Source organism: Trichosurus vulpecula, chromosome 4 (genome assembly GCF_011100635.1).
Source record: "Trichosurus vulpecula isolate mTriVul1 chromosome 4, mTriVul1.pri, whole genome shotgun sequence".
Classification (NCBI taxonomy): domain Eukaryota; kingdom Metazoa; phylum Chordata; class Mammalia; order Diprotodontia; family Phalangeridae; genus Trichosurus; species Trichosurus vulpecula.
Genome location: NC_050576.1, coordinates 306,513,914 through 306,539,841, shown reverse-complemented (window position 1 = coordinate 306,539,841; position 25,928 = coordinate 306,513,914). Strand labels below are relative to the sequence as shown.

The window sequence follows — 25,928 nt, the reverse complement described above, 5'->3', positions numbered from 1 at the left end:
CTTTTCTTCATCCCATATTTGGTCACACAACTGGAAGCAGATTTAAGAGGGACTGAGAATTCTACCATCCTTAGAAGCAATTCCTGGGAAGGAATGATGATCCTTTTAGTACTGGAAGCAGTGCAGACCCAGATCTACCTTGGACTAGAAGTTTTAGCTTTAGCTTTAGCTAAAGAAGTTTTGGGTTTAGCATCCAGTCCAGAGTTGAATAGAAGGACAAGTGCCCCATAAGATGATTTGGCTATTTAGGGTGATAGTCCTTCATTTAGCAAACTTATTTATTTTCATACTTTTGTATTCCCACTCCAACCCCCTCCCCCACCCTGCCCCATTCATTTCCTAGTTCACATTCTTTGGAAAAATTCCAGCCTTGTTTTGGTTGAACTAGGAGGAAATGGGATTTTTCCATAACTTAGGTGAGAAAGGGTCCAGCGTAACTCTAGAAGATGGGTGTGATTGGTGACAATTGCCCAGACCTTCTCTAGATTCCAAGATATCAGTAAAACTTAAGCAGATGAAGATTAGGAATCAAATACAGAATGAACTGGGAGCCACTATATATGTCAAATTCTCTCCGTTTGGGACTTCTCCTTGTGGCTTGCATTACCATGTGTTACTATATAACTGTTATGCTAGATACTTCCTTTTGGCATGAAGGGTCTGGTTATGCTTTGAGAACTTTTCACTTGTCTGGTAAAACCTGGGAACTGATATACCTGGTTGTTATATTCCCTCTCCTTACCCCTCCAGGAGTAGCCACCAACTCTGCCTTATGGGCACTCTAGCTCACAAGGAGAAAATTATCAAAATTCTATTTACAAAGTAATAAATACAGACAAACCTTGCATCTGATCCCTTAGAAAGTCAAGTACTGTCTTCTTAGTTGAGCCACCCTCTATCCCTTACCTTATGGACCAAAATCATCTCCATGACTCAATATAATGGCCAAGATAGGACTCTAATGAGGACACATTCAAGGTTTGTTATTTCCAGTTGCTCACCACTGGAACTCCTCCCTTGCTGACCTGCCATTACATTTTATCTTTCTCTCCTTACTACTATTGAGGCTCTCCACCTATCATTTATTGCAATTCCTCCATTCCTGTCAAGTATATAGTACTGTACTTTAGTTCTGGCAGGAGTTATGTTATTCCTGCTGGTTATTCATGGGCCCAGCCTTCCATGCCCTTTTCTGGCCATCTGTAATGTTGATGGGAGGGGGGGATGTAAGACCTTCCTTGACCATTAATAGGCCTCATGTGGAGCCCATTAAGGGAAGCTTACTTATAGGAAGGCTTGCATATCTTTTGTCAATAAGCTAATTAAGCAATGAGCCAGGTTGTGATGCCTTCTGACTCTACACCTATTAGCTGAAAGAGTATATATTGTGAGAGGTGAGCTTTTGCTTTGCAGACTCGCTTATGAGAAAGAGGTTGTGATTCCTTGGTCAAGACTCTGAGTGGCTGTATGTTCTGAGCTCCCCCGATTCCTCAGGGATAAAGGCTCTCTGGATTCAGTGGTGGATGTAAGGCATTGATTCAGGCAGTTGAGCCTTGTCTGTTGGTCTTTATTTCTCTTATCTGTATTTCCTGTGTTTGTATTTTATGTGATTAAAAAAGAAAGATTGTTGATCCCTGAGGCAGCTATCCTTCCTTAGTAAAGCAGATCTAAGAACCTGCACTAGCAGCCATCCTGGGTATGCTAGTATGGTTGCTGTTATACCAGCTCCTCATCATGACCCTGAATGGATATTTTCTCTCTCTCATCATTAAATTTTCAAATGACATAAAACTAGTAGGTATAGCTAACTCATGAGAATTAGGAAAACTGAAGATAGGGACAAGCAATAACATCATGCTGTATAATAATAGTACAATAAGATGAAATCTAATGGAGATAAATGTATACTTGGCTTTAAAAAAAATCAACCTCACAAATACAAGAATGGGTTAGATGTTTTTAGACAGCAATTTGTCTGTATTTTAGTGGACTAAACAACTCAACAAGAGTCAATAGTGTGATATACAGTCAACAGTTAATAAATTAGGCTGCCTTAAGAGCCACAAAGTCCAGGCTTAGGGATTTAACAATCCTGCTCTACTGTTTCCAGATCTGCTGCTATATAGAGGATTGCCTTTAATTCTAGAAATCATAGTTTAGGAAGATCATTAATAACTTTGGAGCGTATCCATAGGAAAGTACCCAGGATAATGAAGGCCTTCAAGTCACACCATATGAGAATCAGTTGAAGGATATGGGGATATTTAGCCAGGAATAGAAAAGAGTTAGGAGGTAATTGTCTCTAAGTATTTGAAGGATTATCATATGGCAAAAGGATTAGACTTGTTCCTGGCCCTCAGAAGGTACAACCAAGAGTACTCAATGGAAGTTGCAAAGAAGCAAATTGAGGCTTGATATAAGAAGCAGCTTCCTAATAATTTGAATTTTCTAAAAGAGGAATGAGCTATCTTGAGGGGGCATGGGATAGACCTCTCTCATTGGAGGTCTTCAAGCAAAGGCTGGATAACCACTTGTTGGTAATTTTGTAGAGTAGATTTTTACTCAAGTACCTGATGGTTTCTGAGGTCCCCTACAACTCCGAGATGCTGGAACTCCATTATCACAACAATAAGAGTGAAAGAGCTATTAAAACACAGGGCCCAAGTTTTACTAATTCTAATGTCACCAAAGCAAACTACTGATTTTTTTTTAAAAAGGACATTCTATTAAATTATTATGAATATTGTAAAATGTATAAGACTTGCCTAGTTAGCATTTTTAGAGTTTTACGGCTAAGTTATTCATACTCTAGAAGTTATTAAAATAACTTTATTATCTTAGTGTTTTACTTCCCAAAAAGTCTATTTTTACCCTCTTTTTGGTCTCAGTCTGTGATTTTATTATTTTGATATCTCCCAATGAAGAGAACTTCCTCTATGAATGTGGATCACCAACTGTTCTGCAGCTTAGAAAGTGTCTGTAACACTGAGAAGTTACTTGATTTGCCCAGAGTCACACAACCAATGTATGTCAGAAGCAGGACTCATAGCCAAGGCCAGCTTTCTATTCATTATGCCATGTTATATCTCTGTCAGTCTCATATCCAGTCTTTACCATTCATTTGCTTTAGAATTTTTTAAAAGGTGCCATGGCCAGTTTCTTATACAGACCATAAAGTTTTCCCTCAGCTCTCCTCTTCCTCTTTGAGGTATTATCTTTCTGCCTCTTCATAAAGCCCTGACTAGGAATATATGAATCATTCTTTGATTTACTAGCTGCATACGTAAGTACAGAACATCTGATGAGGAAGGTAATAGGCCACAGAACAGGTGGTAGCCCTTCTGTTTCCACAGCCCTGAGAAGGGCAAGCTTTCCTAGAAAAGAATTCCTGGTATCTACTTTAATCTTTTTTAAAGATCCTCAGCTGCTGTGTTCAATTTCATTTGGCACCTTCCCTTGGCTCTGGGAGTCTCTTTTCCTTTTACTTCCTCTCTCTGCTTCCTTCACACTATGCTGGGCCTGCCTCCTATTCAGGCTGTTAAAGGGGCCGCCTGAACAAGGCTTAGCCTTAAAAGTAAGCAGAGCATGCCTATATGGTGTGGTTTGAAAGACTTAGGGCAGGTCTCCCCAAATAGACAGACAGACAGATGGATAGAGAGGTAATAGGGAGATAGTAGACTGACTGATAGATGATAGATTTTACATAGATAATAGATATAGATAAACAGGTAGAGAGATAGTAGATAATGCACAGCAGATAGATAATAGATATGTAGATAGATAATAGATTGATTTATGTAGATAGATGATAGGTGGCTATATGTAGATTGTTTGAGAGACAGTAGATAGATAATATTTACTGTTAGTAGATAGCTAGATATAGATAGCTAGTAGATAGATACATAGCTGTTTTCCTTACTCCCTTTTCCTAGTGTCAAGAGTTCTACCATCTTTGATTCTTCCCCTTAAGGTCCTGAAGGATTTGGGGTTTTCAAGAATTCCTTTTTAAAATTCCAACAACTATTTATCAGCTAATTCTTTAGAGAGTGAGTTAAAACACAGAATAGCCCTGTGCTGGGAGGGACAAAGCCTAAGATTAATTTCTCTTTTTCACAATATTATCTGGGATCTCCCTTGATCGTAAGCACATAACTACTAAAGTTAGGATTTTAACAATTATAACTCCCTACTTCTCCCCTCCCCCTCCCCTCACTTCCTTTTTTGGTTTCTTTGATCACTTAAGAAGATAAGCCAAGGGATAATGTCAGCCAGCTTTTCTACTGCTCCTGACCTGGACAGATAAAAATGAAATGTACCAGCTGAATCGGCCTTCTTGCTGTTCCTCCCTGTCTCCTGCTTCAATGCCTTTGTGTAGGCCTAAGGGCCTAAGTCTTTCCTTATTCTGCTAGTTGTTAGTGCTTTCTCCACTCCCTAAAAATTATTTTGTATGCATTTCCTATTTACTTCTCTGTGGACAAGCTGTTTCTCCTCAGTAAATGTGAATTCTTTGAAGGCAGGGATCATTACACTTTTCTCTTTGTATCACTGACATTTAGCACATTTATACTTATTGAATTGAATCTATGTGATGTAATTTTAAGGTAAAAATAAAGGACCCCAAAACCCAAGTCTTCCTTGATAGGCTTCGTGGGGTTGTTTGCAGACTGTAAGACAATGGGGCGAAGTAGAAAAAAAAAACAGGTACCTGGGAGACAAGGGGTTTGGACTGAAATCCTGTCTATACCACTGAATAGTTATGTGATCTCTTGACCTTGTTTCTTAGTTTCTCTGGGCCTCAATTCCTCCTTTGTAGGGTAAGATGGTTGAATTAGAATTTAGGGGTACTTAACTTGGGGTCCATGAACATGATTTACAAAGTTTTGGTAACTATTTCTATATAATTTTTTTTTCAGTCTGGTGTTTTTATTTTACGCAATTGTTTATTGCATTTTATGCAATACTAATAAAAATATTGTCCTGAGAAGTGGTTTATAGGCTTCATCAGACTACCACAGGGGTCCAGGCATCAAAAAAAGCTTAAAAACTCCTGGACTAGATGATCATTTGAGGAAGGACATTGATAAAATGGAAAGTGTACTAGAGTGATAACACCAGGATGATAATCTGGTAGTAATGAGGCAACCAGGATGATAAAGAACTTTGAAGACATGACATATGGGGGTCACTTGAAGGAAACGGGCATGAAAGAAGATGTGCAGGGACATGACAACTATCTTCAAATATCTGAAAGGGTGTCTGTCATGTGGAAGGAAGATTAGACTCATTCTGTTTGGCCCCAGAGGGCAGAACCATGACTCATAAGTAGAAGCTGCAAGGAGGGAAGTTTAGGCTTGATGTAAGAAAGAAAGAAAAAACAACAAAAAACCCCTTGGCTTTGGAGTAAGAGGACAAGAGATTCAAAACCTACCTATGTCAAGAGACTAAGCCGCTATGGGCAAGTTGTTTACTCTCTTGGTTCTCAGTTTTCTCATATGCAAAATGAGAGGACTGGTGCCCTCTCTTCCCAAACCATTCTGTATTCATTTTCTATATGTTCTGAATATACCTACATGTATATGTCTCTATTCGACCTCCCCATAGAATATAAGGTTCTTTTTTTTTAATTTTTTTTTTTTATTTTTAGTTTACAACACACGGTTCTACATAATTTTGAGATCCAGATTTTCTCCCCTCCCTCCCTCCCTCCCCAAGACAGCACGGAATCTCATAACTACCATGTATAACTTCGCATTGAATTAATTTATACACTAGTCAAGTTGTGGAGAAGAATTATGACCAATGGAATGAATCATGAGAAAGAAGAGACAGAACCAAAAAAAAAATAAAAAAACCCCAAAAACATAAACAAAAGAGAAGAAAAAAGGCGAGCATGTAGTGCGCCTCAATCTGCATTCAAACTTCACAGTTCTTTCTTTGGGTGTAGATAGCATTCCCCATCGTGAGTCCCCTGGAGTTGTCCTTGTACCTTACTTGTTGCTGAGAAGAGCGAAGTATGTCAGGGTTGGTCCTCACGGAATCCATATATCTGTGGTTGTGTACAATGTTCTCCTGGCTCTGCTCCGCTCACTCAGCATTATGTCATGTAGGTTTTTCCAGGTTGTTAGGTAGTCCATATCATCCCCATTTCTTATGGCACAATAGTAGAATATAAGGTTCTTGAAGGCAAAGTGGGTTTCTTTTTTTTCTTTGTATCATCCCTCATTACAGTACTAGGCACATAGGAGTTTAATAAATGCTTAGTCTTTCCATCTCCTTTGTAGGATCATTACCCATGTTTCAGCCCCTTTGTGGGAGTCTAGCCCTAGGGCTCTGTCATGAGCCTTCTCTACTTTGGTTAGCTCGGAAGGAGTCAAAGACCACTTGCATGTAGATGGTTCCAGGTCTATACAGCCAACCCTGATCTCTTTCCCAAGTTCCAGGTCTGAATCGGCAGCTGGTTGCTTTGACATCTTTACGGGAATGTCCCGTGGGCATCTCAAACTTAATACGTCCAAAGTGGGATCCATCTTTCCTGCCAAACTCATCCTCTTTTCTCCCTACCGCCATCATTCCTGTCAGGGGTGCCTCTTTTAAGAAACCTTTTCTGATTGCCCCATGGTCAACCCCATCTCTCTGTGTTTATCTTGCACATTCCCCGTTCACTTATCAGTTCACATATCACTTATCAGTTGAATGCAATCTCCCACTGTTTTGCTCAGAGCCTTGCACATAGTAGGCTCTTAAAAAATGTTTACTGGATTGAATTGAGGGCAGCCTAGTACAGTGCCTGCTGCATAATATGCACTTAATAAAAGCTTAATGATTTGATTGGAGGGGGGAACTCCCTTGTAGGCGCGGGCCTGGATTCAGCACCCAGGGCAGAGGTTGCACAGTCACCACAAACACCCAGCAGGCCATTCGCAAAGAGCATAATGCAGCAGAAGAGCAAAATGCCAGCCTATGGTTTAAAGACCCTGCGGCTGAGCGAGCCTTCAGGCCAATGGGAAGGCAGCTTCGTCATCACGTGACCACGGCTGGAGGCCTCCTGAAGTTCTATTTTCTCCTTTTTTCAAAGGATTTTCTTTAGCCCCGCCTCCTTATGCGCCATCTCGCGAGAACTGCCCTTCTTCCTCTCGCGAGAGGTGATTGAGCGACAGCTTTGGGGCGGGGCGGAAGGTGCGGTAGGCGGAGCCGAGCGCTAGAGCTGCTGCGGCGGAAGCCGGTGCGCGGCTCGGGGGCGGGCCGCGGGGGCGGGGAGGGAGGGGGGGAGGGAAGGAAGGTGGGCGGGTGGGGGCGCTCCGCGGGAGCCGTTGGTCGTCGTCGGGGCCGGTGACATGTCTGGAAGCAGTGGAGGCTGCTGCGGCTCCGAGGTGAGCACCGCGCTGGCCCCTCTGCCTTAGGAATCGTGGGGCCGGGGCGGGGCGGGGCGGGGGAGGGAGGGTAGGTGAGGGATGAGGGAGGGGGAGGGGCGGGGAGGATGGAGAGGGGATTTCGCCCCCCTCCCATCCCCTTCCCATCCCCCTCCCAGCCTTGGACTCGAGTCCAGCCCCTCTCCCTCCGCGCCTGCAGGGCCAGTCCCGCAGTCGCTTAGAACGTCAGCGGCAGCAGCCGCAGCCGCCTCCGCCGCAGCCCCTTCCTGAGCGTCTCTTCGGGCCGTCTGCCGCAGGAGGGAGGGGGGTAAGCGCTGCAGACGAGCGGGGGCGGGGGAGGGCGCTCTTCTGGGAGAAGGGGGTAGGGGGGAGCTTGGACGCAGCTGGAAGAAGCCCCCTCCCCCATCTTCCCTTCCCCTCCTCCGCCCCCATACACCCCGCACCCACCCAGGGGGCCGAGCTCTGAGAACGTGGGGTCTTCTTGGTTTGGGGTTCGTGCTTTCAGGCACCCCCTCCTCCCCTTTCCACCCCCGGGGACCTGGTCAGAGCCCTGTTGTGCAGGCTCTTCCTGCCAGGAGCAGCCGAGCAGCCTCTGCGGATGCCGCCGCAGAGCGTGGGTACCTCTCGGTTTTGTCCCCAATGAGCATCCTTCTGTGGCTGAGCTCAGCGCTAAGGAAGAGGGGGTCTGGGTTCGTGACAGCGCTAGAAGGGACCCTGCTTGCTGTCATTGCTGTCATGATGTCAATCTGTAGATTGCTCCCGCTAGCCACAATGCACACACTTTAACCTGGTTTTTCCTGTCGAGCATTCTGACTCATTTGTATAAACGCCAGCTTCTCCAATATTCCAGTAATCCTTGCCATTTGAAGGTATTTTATTATACCTAGTACATAGAACCAAACAAAATTCTAAATTCTTCTATCTTCCTTTGTAGAATGAAAGGAACAGGTTTATCCTTTAGGCTTTTAAGCGTCTCTCTCACACTATGGGAGGCAAGTGTGGTACAGTGGAAAGCAAATTGGCTTTGGAGCTAGAGGACCTGGGTTCAAATTCCGCCTCTGACGCTTATTTGTATGACTTTGAGTAAACCGCATAACCTCACTGGGTCTCAGTTTCTCTTCTATAGAATGAGTGGGATTTGACTAGGTGGTCCTTGAGGGTGGTTCTAGTTTGAGATTTATGAGTCGACTGTGATTCTTTAAACATTACTTGGTAAGGAGGAAGGCAGCATGATGTACTGGGGAAAAAAAGTTGGATCTGAAACCACTGAGACTTGGGTTGGAAATCCCATACCTGACATAAGATGTAGGACCATGGACAAGTCAGTTCTTGAGCCTTGATTTACTGATCTGTGAAATGTACCTTCCCAGGATTATTACTAATATCATATGATGGAAGATGATATGTAAAGGTCATCTGTTTTTATTGATAATTTATCCTCTTAAGCTCATTAAAATAATAAATAGCAATAGTGGAAGGAAATCCTGGATAGTGTTATCTCAGTATAAGAGGGACTACAAGCCCAGTATTTAAAAAGCCCAAATTCTGTTTTCAGCTTTGCCATATGTTTAGTCTTGGGCAAATTCCTTAACAGTTTTACCCAGTTGGCTTCTTTAGTTGTGCAATAGGGGAACTATTTTGATTTACTTTGTTAAAATTATTGTGTTGATATTGATTTTATGTTTTTAGAGTGCTCTGTGAAAACACAAAGTTATATTGCAAATAAAATCTTTTTTAAGATATAGTTTTATGCTAGATTTTAAAGGGGACCATCAGGTGAGCGTGCTAGAGTTATGTAGTTTAAGAGGGCAATTTGAAAGCCAAATGAGAGGCTAGTGTATTTGTCAGTGATCTGTAATAATACCTGTTTTCCCTTTGTCATAGGCCTGTTGTGAGGCTCAAATGAGATGTTTGTAAAGTGCTTTCAAAGACTATAATTATCAGGTCATCATTACTATTACTTTAATCCAGTGGTTCTTTACCTTTTTTGTGTTGAACTGGATGCTTAGTAGGCATCTTTCATCAATTAATGAATAAATTAATAAATATTATTGAGTGCTTACTATGTGCTAGGCACTGTACTAAATGCTGTGGACACAAAAAGAGACAAAAGATAGTTAACTCCCTCAAACAGCTTACAGTCTAATGGGGAAGCCAAATGTGTACAAAACAAACTATATATGGGATAAATAGGGACTAATAGAGGGAAGACACTAGACTTAAGATAGAATGAGAAATAAAAGTAAAAGGTAAGATTTTATTTGGGATTTAAAGGAAGCCAGTAGGAAGTCAGTAGATGGAATGGAGGAGGCAGAGCCTTCCAGGCATGGAGGAGAGCCAGAGAAAATGCCCCTGCACCCTGTAATCCTATTCAGCTAGGTTCTCAACAGGTGTCATCCTTGACTCTTCATTTTCTCTCATTTCCCTCTCCCCCCATCCTATCATTTGCCAAGTTCTATTCTTTCTACCTTTGATTCTACTTTCATAACATTTCTTTTAACATCATAACATCCCCTTTCCCTCCACTGCAGGCCTTCATCATTTTATGTCTGGACTGTTGCAGTAGCCTGCCAATTAGTCTCTGCCTCAAGTCTCTCCCTACTTCGGTCCATCCTCCACTCTCAGCTGTCACATTGATCTTCCTTTTAAGCACAGGTCTGACTATGTCACCTCCCTCTATTCAGTAAAGTCCATTGATTTTCTCTTACAAACTCCAGAAACAAATTATAAAATCCTTTGTTTGCCTTTTTGTTTTGCCTGGCCCTGACACCCCAGGCCAGGATGAGTAGCCATGATCCTTGTTCCTTTCTGCCTCTTCTAGACTTTCCCTTTACCATCATTGATCTTCCTTTAAGGTTCACTCTGTTCATCTATATCATACTATATAGCTTTTTGTTGTTGTCATCTATAAACCTCCAGTTCATTTCTTCCTCCTCTTTTCAAGGAATTAAGTCCCTGGTTCAGTCTCCTTTTTAACTCAGTCCCTGTTCTCTTACTTGATGATTTGATTGTATACACATGATGTCCTCCCAAACAACCTGTCTTCCGAAATCTTCAGCCTTGTCTGAATTGTACCTTTGCGTGTCAACCACAAGAATGGTCATACATTTGATTTCATCATCACCTATAACTCTTCTTGATCTAGAATTGTAGAATTATTTTCTTTGCTCCAAACCTATCTTTCTGCCCTTCCCTTTGTATTACTTTACTCTTCCTAAATATATTCTTTGTCTTCATTGCCATCTTCATTCATTCCATCCCTCCTTTTCTGGTCTGCTTCTAGCATGCCCTCATTTTCTTCCCTCTGCAGTCTCGACCTTATAGTTAACTACTTTAGACTATATATTGTATATACTGTTCCCTATCCACAATCTTATGCCCCCTTGTCCTGTTGGTGCTCTTGACTCAATAAAAAACCTCAGCTGTGGTTTAACCATTTGCCTTTTTCACTCCTATTTGCATGCTGTTCCTAGTCTCCCTTAATATTAGTGCTCTTCTCTCTGTGATTATCTCCAATTTATCTTGTTTTTATCTTGTTTGCACGTAGTTGTTTGTTTGCATGTTGTATTATCTCTTTAGATTATGAACTCCTTGAGGGCAGGGACTGTTGTTGCCATACTTTGTATCCTCACCCTGTAGCACAGTGCCCAACACACTGTGGGCATCTAATCAATAGTTGTTGACTGCAGTTAGAAAAAGTCATACAACCCTACTGACTCTGCCAACTAATGTTTTATGTTACTTACTCTTAACCAGTTCACTGTTGCTGCAAGCTGTTTTTTTTTTTTTTACTTTTCCCCAGTTGACCCTATACATCTTTCCATGTTGCCATTCCAAATCTTTTCTTCTTTTCCTCAAACCTACTAGACTATTCACTCTTCTCTCTCTTGGCAGAGAACCCTACCTTCTACTTTAAGAAAATGATGTACATCCATCATGAGCTCCATCTTTCCCCATTTCTGTACCTCACTATCCCTTTGATCATCCTACATTCTTTCTTCATTTGCTCCAGTGCCTTCCTTCTACTTGTGCTTTGGTTTCATGTTTTATGGCAGATAGTCCATTTATTCATCATTTTCCTTTTATTTATCTAAAATCTTTCTTTTTTGCTGGCTGCTTTCTTATCAGTCCCATTTCTAAAGAACATTCATTTGACCTTTAGTCCCCTCAATCTGTATTTCTCTATCTCTTTTCCATTTCGTGGGCAAACTCAGAAAAAAAAGCTTCCCATATTGTAGTATGAATTCTGATCCCATCAATCAACTGAACCTAGAAAAGAATCACTTTTTTACTCCCTAGACATCTTCTTCACAAGTGCTATACCCTAGAACCAGAGATGACACCTTAGAGGACTTAACTGTTTCACCTCTGAAATTCCAGGACTGGTTCCTCCCTCCCCATCCTGACTGGGGAGTGACTCCTGTGGCCCACTCCATCTAGGTAGTCCTTGATATCTTTTCCCGTGTCACCCCCTACAGCTGTGTATGTACCCACCACCTTTCCTCCCCTCTTTCTAATTCTAAAAGTACAATCAAATCAATTTCTACTAGTAAGGATATACTAGTCTGCTTTCTAACTGCTCTTAACCATCCTTTTACCTTTCCGAAACAAAATACCTTTCCTTGGCCACCACTTCCCTACCTTAGAGAAATCGTTTCACTTTTCTGGACCCTACTTTCCTCATCTGTAAAATGAGGAATTTAGGCTTGATAACCTACCTCTAGGGCCTCTTTTTAGCTTTGTTACCCTGTGGTCCTGTCTATTGTCTTCCCTTTTAGGATATAATCTTCTTGAAGGCAAGGACTGTCTCCTTTTTTGTCTTTTTATCTCCATAGCTTACCACAGTGCTTGGCACATAATAAGTACTTAAACACTCTTTCATTCATTCACTAGCTCCCTGGTGGACCTCTCTATCCCAAACTCAATCTGTCCAAAATGAAATTTCTTATCTTCAACAATCCTATTTGTACTCCAAACTTCCCTCTTTTCGTTGAGGGCATCAGTATCCTTCTAATAAGGGTAATTACTTCTTGCCTAGGTTATTTCAGTAACCTACCTTTCCAGAATGATTTAACATTATATCCTTTCATTTTCTCTGTTCCATCCATTCCCTGCTTGTTCTTAGAATTTTGTGTTGCATTTACTGCCTCCATGCCTTTGGAGAGAAATGGAGACCAATGCCTTCCATTTCTGAGAATCCTCCATTTTCTTCAGAGCTTTGATCAGGTGTCACTTTCTTTGGGAAACTTTTCCTGTTGAACCTCCTAATGATAGTGTTTTCTCTCTTCTTAAATTCTCTTGAATTTGCTTATTTAAGTATGAGAAATCCTAGGATTTGGAACTGGAAGGGCTTTCTGGGAGAATGAGAGTTTTGTTGTAAGGAAGGAAGAGTACTAGGAGGGTTGATATTTGGAAATGATAAAATTACAGAAGAGAGGGAAAGGAGGAAAAATGTGTTTTTGAGTCACCAGAGGTATTGGGTGTCTAGTGGGAACAAGGCTAGAGAAAGCAAGATTTTACAAAACATATGTATCTAGCTTTGTGATTTTTGTCTTTTTGCCAAACACAATTGTTGAACCTGTAACTTCCTGTTTAATGCTTTGCTTGATACTCATAATCAGAGTGATGTCACTTTGCCAACAGCTACATGCCAGGCACTGTGCTAAGTGCTGGGGAACTAAAGTGTGAAGATAAGATCTAGAATATCGTATGTAAAGAACAGCAAGAAGGGCAGATTGTCTGGGTCACAAAGTATGAATGCAGGAGTAATGTCCAGTGAGGCTGTGAAGTTTGGTTGGGGTGATTGGGCTTAACAGAGGATTTTGTATTTTATCCTGTAGTCAGTAGGAAGTCACTGGACCTAATTGAGTAGGAGAGTTACCTGGTCTTTGAAGAACATTACTTCGACAGCAGTGTGTACAGGGGATCAGAATGTGGAGAGACTTGAGGCAGGGAAACTAGTTAGGAAGCCTTCACAGTGACCTCGTTGGTTGTTTTTCATTCTTAAAGAGGACTAAAGTTATATCACTATGTTGAGGTCAATGTATAGTGTGTCCAACTGTGGCTGATCAAGACAAATATGAGCTTGGAAAGTTCTACCACAAATTGGGCACAAATTGTCCTCATTAACATGTGGAATGGAAATGTCTCTAAATTTACACATCTCATGTGTCTTTTTATCTAGTGCAATTCTGCGTCACTTATAGAGCACAGTTCCTTCTTGGATGCAGGCACGCCGTGCTGGGTGGTCCTTTGCCAGTGTCTCCCATGTCACACAAATCGTTGTATTGATTCTTCTGACCTCTGAATGAGCCTTGTGTAAATTCTCTGTAAAGTAGTCTTTTAGGCAGACATGTTTGGCATTTGAACGATGTGGGCAGTCCATCAGAGTTACACTCTCTGCAGTAGATAGAGTTTAAATGGTTGGCAGTTTGGATGGAGAAAGGACCTCAGTGTCTGGTACCACATCTTGCCAGGTGATCTTCAGACTCTCCCTAAGACAATTCAGATGGAAGTGATTCAGTTTCCTGGCAAGGCACTGCTAGACCATACATGTTTCACAGACATACAACAACAAGGTCAGCACAATAGCTCTGTAGACGTAGGCAAGAGGTAAAGAGGACCTGAAAGTGGTAGTTATGTGAATGAAAAGAAAGGAAGTCTGGCTGTGAGAGCTGTTGTGGAGGAAGAAATGGCAAGATAGAGTAACTGATTGGCTATGGCAGGGAAGTGAGAGTAGGGAGTTAAAAAAGTGCTGAGGTTAAGATAACCTGGGAAACTGAAAGGGTGCTGGTACCTTCAACAGAAATGGGGAATTTGGAAGAGGGGATAGTGTAGGAGGAATGAGTTCAGTTTTGGACATGGCTAAGTTTAAGATTTCTCTAGGACGTTCAGTTTGAAATGTCCAGTTGGCAGTTGGTGATGTGAGACTGAAGTTTAGGGGAGAAACTGGGACTGGCTATATGGATCTGTGAGTCATTTACAGAGGTGTGATAGATAAACTCATGGAAACTGATACCAAGACAAAAAGTGTAGAGGGAGAAGAAAAGAGGACCCAAGACTGAATCTTTGGTAGGACCTACACTTAGGGGGTCTGATATAAGATGATGACCCAGCAAAGGAGACTGAGAAAGCTGTCTTTCAGTAAATCTTAAATTTAGTGGTTTTGACATATGCATGAGAGATGCTTAAGAGGAATTACTTTAGGACAACATTGTGCTCTACTGAATTAAATACCTTTAAAAAAAGTTAAACAAACATCATATGACCTCGTCTTCTCTCAACTTTTTAGTCAGTTGTGTGACTGTGAAGACTGGTTTCTGGTATAATATCATAGGATTTTAATTAGAGGTAGAAGAGATGTTAGATCTAAGTCATCTATAAGAAGGCAGATTGGGGCAAACCCAGCTGAACTCTCCCAGCATTCCCCTCCAAACTACTTTAAAATAATGCCTCAACTCAAATTTTGGAGTAGCAGAACTAACAAAAAGTCAGGGTGAGATTTTTCTGGCACAAGAAAACTAAAGAGGTAGGCAGGAGAAATCTGTAAAACTGGGGTGGAGGTTCCTCTGGAACCCATATATGAGTGACCAGGAGCTGCAGCAGCTTTGGGAGCCATCAGCCTAGAGATGGTGAGGGCATCAGACAGTGGCTTAGAAAGAGATTACAGGGGACCCTTTGCTGACACTGGGTATAGCTGGTGCTGATGGGCAAACCTATTGTTCATATGTAGTTCTGGGTCATAGTTGCAGGGTGGAGAGGAGTTCTGGTGGGTTGATCACAAGGGAGTAGGAGCCCTGTTCACAGTACCAAAGCAGAGAGGTGTGCTAGAACTTGTGGCTGCAGGGAACTAGGGGCCTGTTTTTTAGTAAAGACCGGAGCTTGACTGGGAAAACTTGACCATACCTCTCCAGGGTCATGCCACCTTGGAAGCAACAAAAGTGTACAGACCCCTCCAGAATTAGCTCTGAAAGTAGCACAAAAAAGCTTAAATCTTGAGATGTTGCTTTCTGCCGCTCCCTCCCCCCATGTGAGGAGAGCCCAGTTTTAATATAAAGTTCATAGTCAAGAAATGAGCTGGAAAAATGAGCAAATAACAAAAAAAGAACTTGATCTTTAAAAGCTAGGTGGCATGGGATACCATGACATAAACTCAGAAGAACACAACAATGTGAAAACAGCTACAAAAAAAGACTCAAAGAAAAATGCTAGTTAGAGTCAAGGCCAGCAAAAATTCCTGGAAGAGGTAAAGAGATAAGAGTGGTAGAGGAAAAATTGGGAAAGGAAATGAGAGTGATGCAAGAAAATTATGAAAAGTATAAAAAATACTAAAGAAAGCAACACCTTAAAAAACAGAATTGGTCTAATAGTAAAAGAGTCATAAAAATTCATTGAAGAAAAGAACTCCTTAAAAAGGAAGAATTGGCCAAATGAAAAAAGAGGTACAAAATCTCCCTGAAAAAAAAACCTGCTTAAAAATTAGGATTGGGCAAGTAGAAGCTGCTGACTCCATGAGACATCAAGAAGCAATCAAACAAAGTTAACAGAAGGAAAAAATAGAAGAAAATGTGAAATATCTCATTGGAAAAACAACTGACTTGGAAAATAGATCAAGGAGAGATAATTTAAGAATTATTGAATTACCTCAAAGCCATGATCAAAGAAAGAGATTAGACATCATCTTTCAAGAAATTATTGAGGAAAACTGCCCTGATATCTTAGATCCAGAGAACAAAATAGAAATGGAAAGAATCTACCTATCATGTCCTGAAAGAGATCCTAAAATGAAAACTCCTAACAATATTTTAGCCAAACTCCAGAGCTCCTGGGTCAAAGAGAAAATACTTCAAGCGGTCAGAAAGAAACCATTCAAATACTGTGGACCCATAGACAGGATTACACAAGATTTAGCAACTTCTGTGTTAAAGGAGCAGAGGGCTTGGAATACAATATTCTGGAAGGCAAAGGAGCTAGGATTACAACTGAGAATCATTCAGCAAAATTGAATGTAATTTTTCAGGGGGAAAGTGGATATTTAATGAAATAGAGGTCTTTCAATCATTCCTGATGAAAAGGTCAGAGCTAAATAGAAAATTTGACTTTCAAATACAATATTCAAGAGAAGCATAGAAAGGTAAACATGAAAGAATAATCATAAAGGACTCAACAAAGTTAAACTGTTTACATTCCTATATAAGAAGATGATACATGTAACTCTTAAGAACTTTATCATTATTAGGGCAGTTAGGAGGAGGCTACACATACCAAGGGCATGGGTATGAGTCAATTATGTTAGATTGCATGCCAAAAAAAATGAAGGGGTGAGAAAGAAGGATGCACTGGGAGAAGGGGTAGAGAGAGGTAGAATGGGGAAAATTTTCTCACATCAAAGAGATGTGTAAGGAAGAGCTTTTATAATGGAGGAGCAAATGAGGGAGTGTGGCAGGCAGTACTTGAACCTCACTCTCATTGGAATGGGTTCACATAAGGAAGACTATATATCCAAACTCAGGTTGTGTATAGAAATGAAACTTGGTGAACAGGGAAGTAGTGGGGAAAGGGGATCAGAGAACATGGAGGGATGATAAAGGAGAGGGCTTATTAAGGGAGGCAGTGCTTAGAAGCAAAATAGACTTTTGAGGAGGGATGAGAGGTGAAGGGACGTGTGTGTGTGTGTGTGTGTGTGTGTGTGTGTGTGTGTGTGTGTTTATAGAGTTAGAGTGGGGGGGAGGGAGGGGAAGAAGAAGACAATGGAATGGAAGGAAATATTCAATTAATAATCATAATTGTGAATATTAATGGGATTAACTCCTCCATAAAATGGAAGCAGAAGAATGGATTAGAAACTAAAATCCAACAATATGTTGTTTACAAGAGATACACTTGAAACAAAAAGGCACACAGAGTTAAAATAAAAGGTGCTAACAGAATCTAATATGCATTAGCTGAAGTAAAAAAAAAAGCAGGGGTAGCAATCATGATCTCAGACAAAGCAAAGGCAGAAATAGACCTAATTAAAAGAGATAATCAGGGAAACTATATTTTGTTAAAAGTTACCATAGATGATGAAGTAATATAATAAAATTAAACAGCGAGTTTCTCAGATTAAGGCCTCATTTCTCAAATATATAGGGAGCTGAGTCATTTATAAAAATGAAATAGCCCCAGTTGATAAATGGTCAAAGGATATGAATAGGCGGCTTTCAGAAGAAGAAATCAAAGCTATCTATAATAATATGAAAAAAATGCTCTAATCACTGTTGATTAGGGAAAGGCAAATTAATACAACTCTGAAGTACCATCTCACACTTACTAGAAATGATAAATGCTGTAGAGGATGAAGGAAAATAGGTACATTAATGAATTATTGGTGGAGTTGTGAACTGGTCCAATTATTCTGGAGTACGATTTGGAACTAGTCCTAAGTGGCTAGAAAGTCTTTTGATCCAGCAGTATCATGTCTATGTTAGTATCCAAAAGAGACCACAGGAAAAGCAAAAGCGCCTGTATGTACAAAAATATTTATAGCCACTCTTTTTGTGGTGATAAAGAATTGGAAATTGAGGGGATGCTCATCAATTGGGGAATGACTGAACAAGTTCTAGCATATGATTGTGATGTTATGTAAGAAATAGTGAGGGGGGTGGTTTCAGAAAGACATGGTAAGACTTATATGAACTGATGCAAAGTGAAGTGAGAAGAACTGAGAGATCACTGTGCACAGTAACAGCAATGTTGTAATAATGATCAATTGTAAAAGACTTGGCTACTCTGATCAATGCAGTGATCCAAAAAATTCCAAAGGACTCCTGATGAAAAAATGCTATTCATCTTTATAGAGAGAACTGATGAATTTTGAGTGCAAATTGAAGTATGATTGTCTCACTTTTACTTTTTTTTGGTTCTTTTTGGAAATACTGCTAACATAGAAATATGTTTTGCGTGATTTCACATGTATAATTGATATCACATTGCTTGCCTTCTCAGTGAGTGTTGGAGGTTGTGGGAGGGAGGCAGAGAATTTGCAACTCAGTTTAAAAAGAAAAGATTGTTAAAAATAAATAATAAATTAAAAAATTTTGAACCTGGAGGGGAAAACGTCATCTAGTCTTCTCTTCCTTTTAAAGATGAAAGAACTTAGGGGTTAAAGGCATTGTGACTAAGCAGTAAGAGGCACAGCTGGGATTTGAACTTGTCTTAATAGTTTTCTTAAAAGCAAAAACATGATTAAATAATGTAGGAAAATTAGTGAGAAGAAACCTTTTCCAGTACATATAGGAGCATACTTTCTCACAGATAACTACATTAACAATGGGAAAGGAGATTCATACAGGGAGCACACTTGTAGGGTATGCATATAGCTGGGAATACCTAGCCAAGTGAATTAAACTCCTATGGCTGCATCCATGCTAGAACTTTCCTCTATTTTTTCTTTTTCTTGTTTCCTTTCAGAGCTGCTGATGTCTTCTGGTGAAGTTGTTTGGTGACCTGTTTTCTCTGCTGAGCTGGACCCCAGGTCCTCAAACTCCAGACCTACCCCTCTGCACTGCATCCCATTGCCTGGTTTGTGAAAGCCTTGCATGTTCCCTCTTCACGTTTTCATTGATGATAATTTTAATACCTGTGTAAATTATTCTCATAAAGATTTTACATAGATGAGAAAGACCATTTTAAATTCTTTTTGATTGATAGTTCATTTTTTAAAAAATCATTTTTCTTCCACTGATTCTGTATGACTAGCAGTTATGGAATATCAGTCTCCAAAGAATTAAATTTGTCACCCAAAAGGAAAATCTCATTTACATCATGAATAGATTGTAGCGCAAAAGGATACCATAGGAGAAGTGTGACTGACTAGAAAAGGAGGTGGTCTGAACATATAGTAAGAATGAGTGATGGCTGGTGGGCCATTGCTATCCTCCACTGGTATCCATGAAAATTCAGGATCATTGGGTCATAGAGGAAATCCTGCATCCAGTTGGAGCCCCTCTATGGGGAATTTATAGGTTATCATGAACAAGAGTTGAACAGGTTGGAAAGGTTTGGATTGTTTGAGAGCTACATAAGTGATGTCAGACTCAAATAGAAACAAATCTCTGCATCTGTATATTGACTTAGAAAACCACAAGTTGACATTATCTTTGTTCTATTATATTAGTATTTTGTTAAATATTTCAAGTTACATTTTAACCTAGTTCTGCCACGCTTGGGAGGCCATGAATTTGACACCTTCTCATTGAAGAAAGTATTCATAACATATAGGCATGAGTAGTCTGTAAGCCTTTGACCTTATTCTTATTCCTGAATCAACTTCTGAAACAAGCAAAAATACATATTTAGTTTAAACAATTTTTATATATATAGCTGATGGCATATTATTTATTATTGACTTAATATACTGTTTGTTGTCATCGCTATTAAAAATTCACATTCAGACTCTTGGGCAGCAAATTCGCCCCATCAAGGGTAGTCTTTCTATTGGAAAACCAGATGTGATTTCCCTCATTTCCACTTATAGGTGTGTTACCTGATATAAATGTGATGTTTTCATATATTTTATTTTATTTTTTTAAACATTGGCACTATGTCTTTAGTTCTGTAAGATCCCAGTGCTTTGTTGGTGTCCATTTTATGGGTTGTGGCAAGAAAAGATTGTGTGTCACTTAACAAAGATAAACAAGCTAACATTTATATAGCACTTACTGTGTGCCAGGCACTGTGTTAAGTGCATTACAATTATTATCTCATTTGATTCTTACAACAGCCTTAGGAGATGGGTGCTACTATTATTCCTATTTGACAGATGAGGAAATAATTAACTAGTAAATGTATGAGGCCAAATTTGAAATCAGGTCTTCTTGATTCCAAGCCGGGCAATCTTATTTACTGTGCCCCATTAACTTATAATACTATCTCTGGTTAAATCCCTTCTTTGTTTCAAGCAATTGACTTGCCTATCAACTCTTAGCACATAGATCAAAAGTCTGGAGTCTGGGAGAGTGCTGGTGTGATAGTAGCAGAAGAAATATATTAAAGCATTAAGAACAAACAGATGGGATATATAGGTAACAACAAGATACCCTGAGGGAGAAGCAGGAGGGAGCACATACTAGGCAAGTCATACCCCCACCGGCTCCTCGACTACTATGTCCCCTCAAATACTGATGGAGACAGTGTGCAAAGACTGAACCCAAGAGCCTTAGGAACAACAGTGCCCCTTAAACCACCAGACAGGCTTACAGCTCAGCCCCTGTAGCCACAATTGAGGGGAGACATCCTTGCAGAGAAGGGCTCTACTTTCATTACTGCTAGCAGCAACTACTACTAATAGACAGGTAAGCAAAAAAGCTCTGAAAATGACAGTACCTCTTAGACCAATGATCTGCTTTTAGCCCAGCCCTTATAATCTGGGATAGCAACCCCTGGGAGAAGGGGGTAAACCACTCCTACTAATTACCAACCAGTTCTGTCTTACCCATCTCCTCCTCTACACACACACACACACACACACACACACACACACACGCACGCACGCACCAGGTAAACCAGACTACCTGAAGCAATAAGGCACCACAAGGGAGTTGCAGTAGGTAGCATGTGGTGCTAGGCAGATCAAACCATGCCTATTACCTTGACCAACATCTCCCCTCATACTGATGAACGCAGGAACTTGAAGAATAGCAGTGCTTCCAGCCCAGTTCTTGGCACTATCATCCTGTGGGGTTGCAGCCTGTAAATACAGCTTGGCCACTGCTCTTGCAGGGGTTACAGTCACAGCTACTGAAGATCCTGAGTGGGGGCACTTTGCCACTAAAGTCCCACCCAGTCTCCCTTCTTCCCTCTTTCCTTCCCTCTCAGTTTCCCTTCTCCTTTCCCTCTCTCCCTCTTTTCCTCCCTTCTCTCCCCTTCCTTCCCTCAGCCCTTGTCTCCATCCTCTTCCTCCCTCCCCTTCTTTCTCCTTACTCCTAGTTTCCCTCCTCCTTTTCCTTTCCTCCTTTTCTGCTTTCCCTCCCCTTCCTTCTCTCCTCTTCCCCCTTCTCTTCCTTCTTTCCCTTGCCTTCCCTCCCTCCTTCCCTCCTTCCTCCATCTCTTTTCCCCTTTTCCTTCCTTCCCCTCTACCTCCCTCCCTTCCCATAGCTTGACCTGTGATTTGAATAGAGCAGGTAGAATTTCACAGAAAAGAACTTCCAGAGTCCAAATTCAGTGCCTCATCGTGGCTTGGAGTTTACCTTGGGATCACAAGGACTTTGTCGGTGAAAGGCAAACTCTGAAAGGGTCTGCCGTACTGGAAAGGCTTCACATGCGGTTCTGGCAGCAAACTCTGTCAAGCTAAGTGCAGAGGCTTATCGCCGGCAGGCCGACCATTTGGTGTTCAATTTTTCTAAATTGTTGTTGTTGGCTCCTTTATTTTTTCCTTTTTATTATAAAATTGACGTGTCAACATGAACATTTCCTTACACAAAGTACAGAATTGTGTACGTCGTGTAGTTAATTCTGTGCTTCTTCATTGTGTGTAGCTTTTTTTGGGACATACTTTAACATGGTAGTTTTCTCACTTATCTCTCACTTATCTGTGTTCCCTTCTATACTTAATTTTGTTCTATTCTGTTTATTTCTTAGATGATTCATTAATACTTTTTACTTTTTTAGTGCCGTTATTATTACTCCCATCCCCCACCATAGAAAGCTTCCTTTGTAGTATAATTACACAAAAAAACCAGGTTCATACTGGTCATGTTTGAAGATATGGAGGTATTCTCAGTCTGTACCTCTGGTCCATCATTTTTCTCCCAAGAAGTGGGAAATATGAATCAGTTTTCTGGAATCATAATTAGTTATTGTATAGATCATAGTTCTTAAATCTTTCATAGTTTGCCTTTTCAATATTGTAGTTGTGGAAATTGTTTTCTTAGTTTCTTAGTTGTTTTCTTAGTCCCCCTGCATAATTTGATTTCCATTTGAAAGTGAGAATGGAAGTAGACAATTAAAAATATGGATCAGGAGTAAAGAATGAGAGAGGCTAAACACTAGTTGAATACACAGCAACCTTTTCCCTATTCATCATAAATATTTTCTTCAAGAAAAGATTGAGAAGGCACTGATCAAGGTGGAGCATCGAATACCAATATAAAAGATGAAATAGATCATATTTTAACTGAGGAGGAATGACTTATTACAAATGTGGGACTTATTCCTGAGTCAGCAGTCTTTATATAGACCACTGACTTGTCAGAGCAAAGATCAAAGCTAATAAGCTGGAAAAAAAATACTCCTTTCTATTCTGATGTATTTAAACAAATTGATGGTGAATAAAGGGCTGTGAGTGAATGAAAGCATACAAATTATAATAATTTTATAAAGAAATTTGGCTGACATAAATCTGCCATAATTAGTTAACAAAGTATGCAATATGTGCTAGGCTCTGTGCCAAATGCTAGGGATACAAAGAAAAGGAAGAAAAAGGCCTAACTACAAGGAGCTTGCATTCTAGTGGATATGGCCCCCCCCCCCAAATGCTCTAATGAACCCTTGACCTAATTGTTAAGTAGAGAGAGATAGCAGTGAAGGGCAACACAGATTTGGGATATAAGTTTATTTGCAAAATGTTACAGACATGAATGATGGAAGATTATGAACGATATTGCTTCAACATTGGAAAGGGCTGTGGAATGAGAACAACATTAATGCACTGCTTTGAAATGGTCTAACTGTTCTGAAAAACAATTTGGATTATGTGGAAGAATGATCCTATTTTGACCCCAAGGAAGCCAAAGATGGAACAAAAAGTCCCACATATATCAAAATGTTTATATCATCTGGAAACAAAGTGAGGGCTCGTCAGTTAGGGAATGGCTGAAAAAATTGTATGATGATGGACATGATAAAGGAATTCTGTTGTGCTGTGAGAAGTGACAGAAATGAGGAATTCAGAGAACTAGGGACAGACTTTGTCTGAATTTATAAAGTAAGCAGAAGAAACCCAACGATCACAATAATGTAAGCAACCAGACTGAAAAAGCAGCTGAATTCAGATTAATTATAATCACTAGTCTTGGTCCCAGAGAACAGATGATTAATCTACCAGCAAACATTTGCTAATTGCCTACTATGCCTCATATACCATGTTGCCTTTGTATCTTGATGTTAAAGTCATTTTCAATATAGCCAGGTCCTAACTCTAAATCTGGTGCTCCTTCTTCTGTACCGCCCATGTTCTTATTAGTTCAGTTTTCAAGAACTCTATGATGCCTCTATGCTAGTATGGAGAAAAGGAATAGAACCTTGATGGAAACAATAGCAGGACAGGGAAAGTGGTCTAAATGTGGAATAAACTTTTCATAAAAACTATAATTTAGAATCCTAACAAAACTACATACCCACCTCCCACATGAAAACAAAAAGGAAAAAATTCGGCAAGAACGCATTTACAATGTAAGTAATGCTCAATACATTCTTTAATAGAATAACAAACAGTGCCCAACAAAAATAAGTTGTTGGAAGACAGATATACTTATTTTTGATGGAACTGTGAAGCAATTCAGCTGTTACTGAAAACAATTTGGAATCATGACAAAGTAATCTCATATATTTTTATGCTCCTTACACCCACCTTAGGAGCATAATGTATTTTTGTTTAATTAAAGTCAATTTGTCCAAATGATCCAAATTGTGTATTTTCATTTCTTTTGTTGCCTACAGTAACCTTAAAACCAGCCTTTAAGTTTAAACACTGGCATGAAGCTATATAGAACCTGCAGAAAACATAAAAAGGTACTCATTTTCAGCTATCATGAATATCAAAGTCAGTATTTGCCATGTCACCATTGCCTATAAATGGCTATAAATCTAACCTTTTTCCCCTGGGATTACTTGGGATCTTTGGCCCTTTTGTCTCATCTCCAGCCATCAAATAAAAACTTCAACCTTAGTTCATTTGCAAAATCTGTTATTACCACTCCCCAGGGGAGTCGAATGACTTTTAAAGAAGACAAACTGCCAACCTGCCTTCTCCAACTCAGACTCATGTTTCAGTTGAAAAGGAATCAAGCTATAGTGGATAAAAGCAGAACAAAGAATTGAGATCAAGATCTAGTTTACTCTAGGCAAGGAATACTACAGTGTTTCTCAGTCTTAATATCTGTTATTCAGAAACTCAAAAAGGATTGTTATTTCATCCATATAGGTATTCCCTTCAGTGAGGAAGGTCACAACTTATGAACGTTGTCTGCCTTATGTAGCTCTTGTACATATCCTCCCGTAAGTTCATCGAAGAGAATCTACCCACAAGACTCAGCAGCTTTCCTCCCATTCTGGACATAGGATACTTAGTAATAGAGCACACACAAGCGCACACCACCATGTGTGGTCCCATCCAGTTTTAGATCTATGATCATATTAAATTATACAAATGAAAGTTGTATGAGAACAGAAAACCACATTTGTCATAACAGACGGCAGAGCACAAAAAACACATTTGTCCTAACAGATGGCAAAAGACAAAATAAAAGTACGAAAGCTAAACTAAATTTTAATTTCTATTCAGTGCTGTCCTGCAAGATAAGTTGCTGTTTCCTCCAAGTTTTTTTTTTAATTGCTTCTTTGGAATACCATTGTTTCTATACACATTATTGACTACTGTAGACAATGTAACCTTGTCTCCGTAGTTTCCATAGTTATAAACGGTATAATCATAGCTGCTATAATTTTATCACCGTCGTAGGCACTGTTGTAATTTCCATATCCTTGATCAGAATAGTTATTAAATTTTTGGTTTCAGTTTTGGCTTTGAACTTGATTTTGGCATCGCCTCATCTGACAGCTTGTTATGTCTGTTCCTTTTTTCTGTTGTTGCTGTTATATTACTTTGGGCTCTGCAGTTTGATTTCACACTTCCCAAAACCAATTTTACGGTATCTGGTTCCTAACAGTTTTTTCTAATTGTTCATCTATATGTGTGATTTTTTTTTAGAAGTCCCTTTATTTTGTTTGGTTTTATATTCAATATTCCCAACCACTCCAAACCCTATAAAATATTCTTGATTGGTTCTTTAGCTGTGTTTATACTTAGATTACCTACAGATTTTTTTTTTGTGAGAACTCTTTTCCTTTTATAAGTTTGTGTCTTTTGGGGTCTATCAACGTGAAATCCTTTTTATTTAAATTCTAAGACCTTATCAGTACTGTCAACATCTTTGAAAAGCACATCTCTAGATCTCTGAGACCTTTGAATTATTGAATCTGTTTTAACTGTTAATCTACAGTCTCTCCAAAATGAAACTGCTCTTCAGAAATCTTGTATCCCTCTTTAGCCGTCCAATAATCATTTTATCATTATATTGCTGGATTTTGCATGAATTGGTTTTGGGCTCTGTGGCAGACACCTCAGAGTTGGTGTGTTCTTTCACATCTTTCGTGGTGGTGTGATTGTTAATGTAAAAGTGGAGTCAGAGTGGTATTGACAGTAACCCATTGTATCAGATATTAGACTTTTATCAGAACTGCTTCATGCAAAGATTTTTTGCACTTTACGGTTTATCTCATTATTTTAGCTGCATTGGT

At 40.0% G+C, this 25,928-nt stretch overlaps 1 protein-coding gene across 4 annotated transcripts in view; it reads left to right on the top strand.

The window, feature by feature from the left end:
* Nucleotides 1-7,278: 7,278 nt before the first annotated feature.
* The window catches only part of AKAP11 (A-kinase anchoring protein 11), a 78,485-nt gene continuing 59,835 nt past the window's right edge, over nucleotides 7,279-25,928 (top strand). For 2 of the 4 annotated variants that reach the window (XM_036757514.1, XM_036757513.1), the window contains exons 1-2: nucleotides 7,293-7,370; nucleotides 18,822-18,932. The gene's annotated coding sequence lies outside the window, so the exon portion shown is untranslated. Of the gene's footprint in view, nucleotides 7,371-18,821; nucleotides 18,933-25,928 lie in introns of all 4 variants that reach the window. The other 2 variants (XM_036757511.1, XM_036757512.1) reach the window with 2 other exon arrangements.